Here is an 11,256-nt window from a genome sequence, read left to right as displayed (position 1 = left end):
CACCGGCTGACCCATGAGCTAGACCTGGGCTCTCAGAGCCTCCTCGCCCTCTCCTCTGTCCTAGGAAGGTGGGTCCCGCTTGTCCTTCCTGCTTCCAGAGCCTGCTCCAAGGACATGGCCTTGAGATGGTGATGTGGTGTTGAGAACACCCAGTTGGGGCCTCGTTATAAACTTCGAAGATTTGGAGGTGGGTGCAGAGATCCGTTCATTTTGCTGCCACCCACGACAAGTGTCGCATGCACATTTCCTTTGCTATTATTAAAACCCATCACCTACCAACCTGGAGAGGCCTGCCTCTTTCTTCAGTCTCTCCCTGCCCTCTGAGTCCAGGAACCAGTTTCCAATTACGCTTGGGATGTCCCCAAGAGCGGTGCAAACCAATACCATGAACCCTTCCTTCCTGCTTCTTCTCTGAACCTTTTGTACTCCAGGCTCTGCTCGACTCCTGATTCTTGGATTGTGTCTCAGTTGTGAGTCGTAGTTTTTGGTCTGTGGTTGCTACCGGATACTTCCAGTTTGACTCTTGGCCCTTAGAAATGAAGTGAGGGCCCGCCCTCTCTCGCTTCATTAGCTTCAAACTGCCGTGGTTGAGTTTCCTCTCAGGTCTGACTCCCCAGACTCCCCCAGAGAGCCAACTGGAGTCAGCCCCTTAGTTTAACTCCTTGGTTCCTTTGTATTGGTTCCCTGTTGCTGCTGTAACAAATTAACACAAACTTCGTGACTTAAGACAACACGTATTTATTCTCCCAGTTCCGGAGGTCAAAAGTCTAAAATGGGTTTCACTGGACCAAAAACCAAGGGGTCTCGCAGGGCACATTCTCCCTGGAGGCTTTAGGGGAGAATCCATTTCCTTACCTTTTCCAGCTTCTAGAAGTCACCAGCTTTCCTTGGCTCACAGCCCCTTCCTGCATCTTTAAAGGCAGCAGCAAAACATCGTTAGATCTTTCTCTCGAAGCCTGACCCTCCTGCCTCCCTCTTTATAAGGACGATTGCAATCATATTGGACTCACTTGAAAACTCCAGGACAGTCTTCCCACCTGAAAATCCTTAACTTAATCACGTATGTCATGTGCGCTTTGCCACGCGAAATCACATATTGACAGGCTCCGGGGATTAGGATGTGAAAGTCTTTAAGTGGCATTATTGAGTCTGCTTTTAAGACATGGAGGGGGAGCCAAGAGAATTGAGATAATAGTTCCTTTCTTCCTTTAATGAAAATCCTGGTTCTTGACTTATTGCAAAGTCATCAGGTACCTGATAAGCCAAAAAAATGGTTAAGAAGAAGACAAATTAGGGCTTTTTTTTTTTTTGCTTAGTCTGCCCAGAAGAAGAAAAATTTCTTTTTTTTTTAATGTTTATTTATTTTTGAGAGAGAGAGAAAGACAGAGCATGAGCGGGAAAGGGGCAGAGAGAGAGGGAGACACAGAATCCGAAGCAGGCTCCGGGCTCTGAGCTGTCAGCACAAAGCCCGATGCAGGGCTTGAACTCACGAACCGCGAGATCATGACCTGAGCCGAAGTCAGATGCTCAACCGACTGAGTCACCCAGGCGCCCCTAAGGTCTGATAATTTCTAATTTGCTCAAAGGCACAGCATGACTTAGCAGTAACCCTAGCAGAGGAAGTAGCCAAGAGCGGATTCCCCAAAATAGGAGTAAATATACTAAGGAAAAATGGCCCACAGTCCAATGCCACAAGTAAGGTTCAAACTGTATTCTTCAAACTGCATATTTTGTTTAAACAGTGTAATCCTATAGTGGAGTTTTGCAAACTCTCCGAAGGGATCCGTGTATTTTGAAAACTGCTGTATTCACAGCTCTTGGCATAGTCTTTGGCCTATAGTATGTGTTCATTAAACATTAATTTATTACATGGATGAATTCTTGAGTCATGCTCACCATCAGGAGTCAGGATTTCTGTATACTAATAGAGTATATTCTCTATAGTAATCGAGCAGAAAAGATCAGAGGCCCTTAGAAAGTTAGGCCTCTCTGGCCTGGTATTAACAGCTGTTTCCATTCAGAGCAGTTTAATTCACACTCTTTCTTTCTTTTTCTTTTTCTTTTCTTTTTTTTTTCTTCTTGGAGAATTTATTCTGTTCCAGATGTGGCGCTTGCTTCTGAGAACACCAGTTTGTTTAAGACCTGACCCATGACTGTACACAGTTCGGAGTCCGCTGAGTGAGACGACTCCCAGACAGTCAGCTGGGATGACAAGTCTTGAAAACAAATAATACACGCGTGCACGGGGACACCAGGAAGAGCAGATCAGGACCCCACCTTATCTGCTTCCAGGAGGAGGCATGGCTATAGTCAGTCTTCACAGGTGGTGTGGGTGAGTCAGTGACCAAGGGCAAGGACCTTCCAGAAAGAGCAAAGGCACAGAGGCGCAGCGTGGACGATCGCAATTGTTCAACACCACCAGGGATTACGGTGCAAAGCAGGAAGGGGATTTGGAAACTGGCCGCAAACATGGGAAAGATTTTTTTCTGTTCATCAGTTGCTTTCCCCGGTAGTAGAAATAACCAGCCAGGAATGGAGATAGAAAGTTTTTAAGGTTTTCTAGCCACAAAAACTGCAAAATTTTTAAGAATCACTCGAACGAGAAACGTGTGGCTCAAAGGAAGAAAACAATAACATTTTATTAAGGACATAAAACACAACCTGACTACATTGTTGGGTGGGAGCACTTAATATCATAAAAGTGTTGATCCTCTCAGAATTTACAAACACATTCAGTGAAAATGCAACTCAAAAAAAGAAAGCCAGAGGGGCAAACTGGAAATAACCTAAGAGTTCATCAATGGGAGACTGACCGAACAGATTGCAAGACATCTTTATATTTAAAAACTGAGCAACACTTTAAAAGAATGAGTGATATCTGTACCATTTGACTTGGACGCTTTTTTTTTTCTTTAATATTTATTTAAAAAAATTTTTTTTCAATGTTTATTTATTTTTGAGAGACAGAGAAACAGTGTGAGTAGGGAAGGGGCAGAGAGAGGGAGACACAGAATTCAAAGCAGGCTCCAGGCTCTGAGCTGTCTGCACAGAGCCCGATGCGAGGCTTGAACCCATGAACCATGAGATCATGACCTGGGCCGAAGTCGGACGCCCAACTGACTGAGCCACCTGGCACCCCTATATTTATTTATTTTTGAAGGAGAGAGAGAGAGAGAGAGACAAAATGCGAGCGGGAGAGGGGCAGAGAGAGAGGGAGACACAGAATCTGAAGCAGGCTCCAGGCTCCGAGCTGTCAGCACAGAGCCCAATGTGGGGGTCGACCCCACGAGCCATGAGATCATGACCTAAACCGAAGTCAGACACTTAACCGACTGAACCACCCAGGAGCCCCTGACTTGGATGCTTTTTATAATGTTGTATAATTTAAGCGAGTAAAACAGATGCATATTACATAGAAAGGGACCCCATATTTTTCTAAATATTTACCCAAGAAAACAGGATATCAATATATCTTTGTATGAGAGTCTGTGAGTCAGACCTGGCTGTTAACTTTGGTTATCTGGTTTGGGTAACTAATGAGACGGTTAAAACAAAACAAACAAACACACAAACAAAAAACTATAAAACTAAACCAAAAGGTGACGACAGAAAATGAGCGTTTATAACCTATGCCTATGGAATTATGCATGTGTGTACGTGTGTGAATACACATAAGCATGTATTTGTCTATGTGTGTATACGCACGTCCAGACGTATATGTCTACGTGTACAGGTATACACACACGTATATGTTGAGAGAGAGCTAGAGAGTCAGAAACAGCAAAATATCTAAGATAAGTGGCTCTGTGGGGAGAAATAAGTCTGACCTTCTCACTTAGGTTTTTTTTATATTGTATAAAGTTTTGTACAAAGAGCGTTTGTTTATTTATTCCGGAATCAGAAAAAGAAAAAGCCCATTTTGATTTTAGAGAAACCTGTAGCACCCAGATCACACACTCCACGTCAGGGACTGATAGGAAATTTGGGTCAGAAGTCAGCAAGACTGGGTCACAGCGGCCTTTATGTAACACTCAGGAGCGTGAACTTCACCTTGCAGCCCCTGTGGGAGACAGCTAAGCACAGCAGTGTACTGAGGCCACAGGGAAAACACGGAACGTTTTTCTGAAGTGCCAGTTTTATGCAATACTTTGGGGAACATGTTTTTATTTGTTTTAAACAAATTGAGTCACTTGTAAAACTTGCGTGAATTCTGAAAGGAAAACTATGGACTTGGGGCACCTGGGTGGCTCAGTCGGTTCAGCGTCTGACTTCGGCTCAGGTCGTGATCTCTCTGTCTGTGGGTCCGAGCCCCGCATCGGGCTCTGTGCTGACAGCTCGGAGCCTGGAGCCTGCTTCGGATTCTGTGACTCCCTCCCTCTCTGCCCCTCCCCTGCTCATGCTCTGTCTCTCTCTTGCTCTCTCAAAAAGAAATAAATGTTAAAAAAAGAAAGAAAGGAAGGAAGAGAAAGAAAGAGAGAAAGAAAGAAAAGAAAGAGAAAGAAAGAAAGAAAGAAAAAAAAATATAGACTTGAAAAAAGAATTCCTCCAGGCTTTCTTGTGTTACACACCCAGATTCACTCTGTGGTTAGCTATCTTCTAGTGGAAAAAATTAAAAGTGGGAAGCAAAACGTTTTAAGCAAGTGTGGGGTGTGATCAGGTTTATACTTCTAGGAAGTTTAGCCTGGTGGTTATGCCTGATGGATGAGAATGAAAAGTAACTGAAAAGTACTACTAGGTAAGAAGCTCAAGGTGGGAGTCACAGAATGAAACCGACTTCGCTTTCCAAGAGGGAGACAGAGGGTGGCAGAGAAGGGCTGAACCACAGGAGGAGCTTCCCGAATCATTCCACATGACTTCTCTAAGTGAACGTCCTAGAACTTGAAATCTGGCTGCAGTGGGGCACCTGGGTGGCTCAGTCACTTGCGCATCTGACTCCGGCTCGGGTCATGATCTCGGGGTTCCTGAGTTGGAGCCCCACATCGGGCTCACTGCTGTCAGCGTAGAACCCGCTTCGGATCCTCTCTCCACCTCTCTCCCTGCCCCTCCCCGACTTGTGGTCTCCATCAAAGATATATAAAACATTAAAAAAAAAAAATCTGGCTGCAAAATGACACTGCGCACCAACAGCAGCTTTTGCTAGAATTTTAAGAGAAAGAGAGACCTTAAAAGCTACCATGGAAAGCTCGCGTATTGTCTATGGAAGGAGCAACTTCTTATGCAAACAGCAGATAGGACAATGGAGAAACACAACAATAAAGTCGAATGCAGCAGAGGACTGGCATAAATCACCTCTGTTTGTCCTGCTCCGACTCGCGGTGTACTCGTGATTTGAGAAACCAGTGTCCTTGATTCCAAAAACTTCTCGCCTAGTACCTTCAAACACTTCTGCTCTGATCAACCGACCTATTACGGGTATACAGAAACTCTCGTCTATCCTTGACCTTGAACTGCATTTTCCTATACTGTACACGTTCCTCTTCGTCTTTCTGGTCTGCTCTGCATTCTGAGCTAACTCCTCAAAATGTTCTTCCCCTGCCCTAAGGTGGCACGGCCGAAATTTCACGGGCATATGCGTTACCTTGATGAGGAATTTGTGAAAACTGACGAAATGTTTGCAAGTGTCGAGTCTCTCAGTGGGTCTGGGGTGGGCCTGAGGTTTTGTATTTCTGTGAAGCTTCCAGAATGATGCTGACCCTGGTGCTATGGGCCTGTTGCTCCTTTGTGTGGAGCTGCTCTTAGGCGCTCTCCCACTAAATTTGTCTGTAATTCATTCCAGGGACAACAGGTAGTCTAGGGTTTATTTCAGCAATAAGTCTTCTTCTTTCGAGGCCTGTATTTTTTCTAGTATTTCTAAAGTTTTGAAGCAGTGGATTTTTCTTATTTCACTTTGACCTATTTCAGTGTCATGATTTCCTCGTGTTTTTAAGCAGAAGTTAATGTGGCGTTTGTTTCGAGCATCCTAAACATAGTCATCTTCGTCTGGCTTTAAAATTATTTGCATCTAGGGGCGCCTGGGTGGCTCAGTCGGTTGAGCGTCCGACTTCGGCTCACGATCTCACGGTCCGTGAGTTCAAGCCCTGTGTTGGGCTGTGTGCTGACAGCTCGGAGCCTGGAGCCTGCTTCGGATTCTGTGTCTCCCTCTCTCTCTGCCCCTGTCCCACTCATGCTCTGTCTCTGTCTCTCAAAAAGATGAATAAATGTTAAAAAAAAATTCAAAATTATTTGCATCTAGAGGAATGTCACATGCCATTTGTTGAGTCTGATCACCGTCTTTTAGCTTCATGTAACTTCATGAATTTTGACATTTTGGTGTGCAAACCAAATTTCATTGTTTTCACTTGTCTGTCTCTGACTCTCTCTCCTCTTCCTTGTGTGTTTTCCTCAGGTCTTACCCTACACTGTCGGGGCCTTTTTCTGTGTGGCCTTCACCTGCATCTTAAGGGTCTCATTCTAGAACCATGCCACGTCTCACCCTAGCATCCCAGGGCTCCTGCCCTGTGATCGTATTCTGGCCATCGTAAATCTGGTCTCTGATCCTGTAGGCAGCTTGGCTGACATACTAGCCGTCAACCACAGCCTGTATTCGCCTGCCTACCTCCCCAGGACTCCCATCTTGCCGAGCCCTGGACGTATCAGGCCACAGCTCGGTCCACAGCCCGCTTCACACTGTGATGGACTCTGAGATGCCTCCGCGATCCCGGTCTCCTCATGTCCACGTCTGTGCTCATGTCCTTAAGTACGGATGTGACCTGTGATTTGCTTCTAACCAATGGAGTATGGCAAAGGTGATGGGATGTCACCTCACAATCGTATCGCAGTAAGCCTCTGTCTTATTAACAGGTTTGCATTCTCTGTCTCTCCCTCGCTGGCTCCGAGGAAGCACGGGGCTGTATGAGGGAAACCCCCATCTGGGAAGAAACTGCAAGCAGCCTCTGCCAGGGAATGTAAACTTTCCCTTCTGCAGCTGTAAGGAACTGGATTTTGCTAATAATCTGCGCTGGAAGTGGCTACTTCCCCAGTCATGCTTTTGATGAGACCTCAGATTCGGTCAGCTTCTAGACTGCCGTCAGGTGAGATCCGGAAGCAAAGAACCCACCTAGGCCATGCCTCAGCTTCTGATTCACAGACGCCGGGTAAAAATAAATATGCTTTGCTTTAAGCCCATAGGGCAGTTTTGAAAAGCGCTAACGTTTGGATCATCGGAGCCTCGGAAGTACAGGAGAAATAGCACGGAGCGGAAAACAAAATATTTGAACCAATATTGGCTGAAAACATCTCAAATACAGGAAAGGCATGAATGTACAGGTGCAAGGTCATCGGAAAACTCCCAACAGGATAAAACCGAAAAAAGAAATCCATGCCCAGACACAGGCTGGTCTGGAAGATCTCTTGCAGAAAGAGAAGAACAAAAATAAACAAGCAAGCAAAAGAAACAGATAAACAAGCCATCACAACACAAAGCCATCGGGATAGAGAGAGGTGTAGACCAGACCGGGGGAGTGATAATGAAAGTTGATGTTTAGAGGAGTGTCTGTGTGAGAGACAGAGACAGAGACAGAGACAGAGAGACAGAGCCCTAGCCCAGAAGGAAGAACCAAGCAGCCTGTCTCCTCCTTAGGATCCCTTCATCTTTCTTGTAGCCTAGAAGGCACAGAGTCCCTGCTGAGCCTGGCCTCTGGTGATGTGGGTCAAAGGTCAAGGGGACTTGTGGTTTTTAAAAACTTTTTATTTTGAAATAATTTCAAACTTAGAGAAAGATTGCAAGATAAATACAAAGAATCCTCCTGTACCCTTTACCTAGATTCACCAATTGTTAATATCAGGCCACATTTGCTTTGTCTCCATCCAATACATCTAGTTAGAGATCTGTGTCTCTCTCTCTATATATAATTGCATGGCGATGAGTTCTTGAAGAGTACAGGCTAGGTGTTTTGTAGATGGGTTGAACTTTTAAACCTCACCGCCAAGTGCCCTTGGGGTCCAAAGATGTCTTGGCAACAGAGTTGAAAACAGGTGGAAGGTCCTAGGAACCGGAGAAATGGATGAGCAAGCCAGGCGTATTCATTTTCCACCTTCCCCAGCACCTCGGCTCAGTGGTGGTTGTGAATTTTCCCCCCATGTAAACATCCCGTAAAGGAAATATGCAGAGAGAGGGGAGGAAGGAGGTATGAGTTCTGCCAGATGTGCCTCACTCTGTCGGTCTCAGATTTATTTGAGGCCAGTCTTCCTCATGGACTCCATGCTCTTGGTCCTGGGACTTCACTGCATTCACATATGGAATATTTTTAATGACTCTTGACCTTTTCACATGCAGTGTTTCCGTAATTTCTGGCCCCCTTCTTCCCATGGTGAACTTTCACTTCTCCTTCAGACTGTGGCTCAGAGGTTATCACCTCTGCAGAAGGATCCAGATCCTGCCAAAAGCTGCATGCTTCGTCGTTTCTTCTCTTGGCTTCAACGCTTTTTATTACCTTGTTATAGCGTGTTGGATATAATTTTTTTTTTTTTACATATTTTAGCTTTCTGGAAACTTTTATAGGAAATAAATGATCTCTAATATAAGTGATATCTCCCCAGGGTCTGCCACAGACAAGCTGTTCAATAAATGTTTATTGTGTGAAGAAATAAATGCACTAAAAGTGACTGGATACAATTGTCATTGTTAGCCATTTAAAAATCATCCATAAGAACCAGATTAAATTTACAATTGGTTTTTAATATTGATCAAAGGAGTAGTTCTGCTTTCTTAAAGGCAAAACCATATGGACCTAAGACACCAAAAACGCAAGACTGCCATCTACTGATCAACATGTAAGCAAAGACACACTGAGATGCAGTGGAAAATACATGTTAGTTTCAATAATGCGCTCCTTACCTAGGTTACAGGAAATGGGAAGGAAAGATGGAAACAAAATTAAGAGATGTTGCTATGATATTTTCCTGGAAAATATTTTCTCCTAATAATTCATGCAAAATATAATGATAATTTTATTTTTTTGTAATCATAATTTTATTTTTTTATGTTTATTCATTTTTGAAAGACAGAGACAGAGCACAAGCAGGGGTGGGGTGGAGAGTGGCGGGGGAGGGGGACACAGAATCCGAAGCGGGCTCCAGGCTCTGAGCTGTCAGCACAGAGCCCGACTCAGGGCCCGAACTCACGAACCGTGAGATCATGACCTGAGCCGAAGTCAGATACTCAACCGACTGAGCCACCCAGGTGCCCCTCTGGCACCCATCTTTTCGTCCCATCTGTTTTTGTTCCCTTTCCTCATTTTTCCTTTCTATTGGACAACTTGAATATTTTTTATGATTCTGTTTTATTTCTTTTTGTGGCTTGTTAACCATAATTCTTTGTTTTGTTATTTTAGTGGTTGCTTTAGAGTGTAGAGTGTACATCATTAAATCACAGGTCGTCTTTTTTAAAAATGTTTTTACTGTTTATTTATTTATTTTGAGAGAGAGAGGGAGAGAGAGAAAGAGAGAGAAAGAGTTCATGCGGGTAAGAGCAGAAGAGGGGCAGAGAGAGACAGAATCCCAAGCAGGCTCTGCACCATCAGCACAGTGCCCAACACGGGGCTTGAATTCATAAACTCCATGATCATGATCTGAGCTCAGATCAAGAGTTGGATGCTTAACCGACTGAGCCCCCGGGGGGCCCCAATCACAGTTTATCTTATGAATAAGAACGTTAAATAGTATATTTGCATTACCCTTGCCCTGTTAACCTGCCTTCCACATACACACACATGCACATATCGCACAGCACACACACACACACAATCCCACTGACACACGCCATGTATCACACACCATCGCATGCCCCATAACACGTGTCACACACGCACGGGTACCACACATGCGTGCATACAGACGTATGGCACACAAGACAGGCCCTGTCAGCGCGTTGTTGCTTTGGCCTTGCTGTTATTTGTGTTAGCGGCAGTTTTCGTTTTGGCATCCTCTGAGAGGACCAGCTTGGGAAGAGCTCTGCCTGGGTCCACAGTCACGTCCACGGCGGTGAAAGTCACGGGGATCTGCAAGGACCCGCCATGGGGCCAGGGGTTCAGGACTTCAGCCCTCAGCCCCGTCCGTGTGCCGGTTACTTCGGGGGCAGATACGTCCCGCGCTGGGCGCGGGGCCCGCCACCACCAGATGCGCCATCGGGGCACGAAGAGCCACTGGGTGGCAAATGGGCGGGAGTGTCTGTGAAGGGTCCAGAGGACACAGAGAGACTCCCGTCCGGGAAGGGAAGAGAGGAGCCCGTTTCACGGTTTGGGACCCGCAGGGCCGCGGCTGGGCGAGCTCTGTGTCCCGGAGGGCGTCTCCTGCTGCGGAGAAGGGCGGCGTCGGAGTCCCGTCCAGCGGCGCGGAGGAGGAAAATGGGACACCGAGCGGGACGGAGACGCAGGGGGCGTGCTTGGCCGACGCCGTGACCCCGAGAGACGCCGCTGCTGTCGCCACCCCTCCCCGCCGCGCCCCTCGCCAGTTACAGAACCGTGCGCGGCCCCAAACCGGCACAAACGTCGGCCCCGAAGGCTGGTGAATCCTAAAGCCGGTGGTGGCAAACGTGGACCGATCTGAGTCAGTCTGGGAACGGACGCTCCGCGGGCTTCCCGAGCTGAGATGCTCCGGTGCTAAGGTCACAAAATCGTTGACGGGGTTATTAATCTGCCCCGCCTTTTTATGGCTGTGACAGAGGTATTCTGTGCTAAGATCCGGGCGATACTTCCCTCCTCCCGGGACCCCCGCGGCCCTCCTCTTCCTCCTCTCGGGACCCCTGCGGTCCTTCTCCTCCTGCTTCCGGGATCCCGCGGACATCCTTTCCCCTCCTCCTCCCCCGGGGACCCCGCGCGGCACTCCTCCTCCTTCCCCTCCTCCTCTCCCTCCTCCTCTCCCTCCTCCTCCTCCTCCTTCTCCTCCTCCTCCTCCCGGGACTCCGCGGCCCTCCTCCTCTTCCACTTCCTCCCGAGACCCCGCGGCTCTCCTCCTCCTCCTTCCCCTCCTCCTCCTCCTCTTCCTCCCAGGACCCCGCGGCCCTCCTCCTCCTCCCCCCCCCCCCTTCCTGGGACTCCGCCGCCCTCTTCCCCCTCTCCCTCCTCCTCCCGGGACTCGGCGGCCCGCTTCCTCCCGGACCTCGCGGGCGCCGCCCCAGACCTCCTTCCGGGACCTCCGGGCCCGCCTCCCACAGCAGTTTCGTTTCAGAGCCCGCGGTCGGCGAAACCCGGCGTCGGGAGGCGGCGGCGGCGGCCCGGG

Source organism: Lynx canadensis, chromosome B2 (assembly GCF_007474595.2).
Source record: "Lynx canadensis isolate LIC74 chromosome B2, mLynCan4.pri.v2, whole genome shotgun sequence".
Taxonomy (NCBI): domain Eukaryota; kingdom Metazoa; phylum Chordata; class Mammalia; order Carnivora; family Felidae; genus Lynx; species Lynx canadensis.
This window is presented reverse-complemented; position numbering follows the sequence as displayed.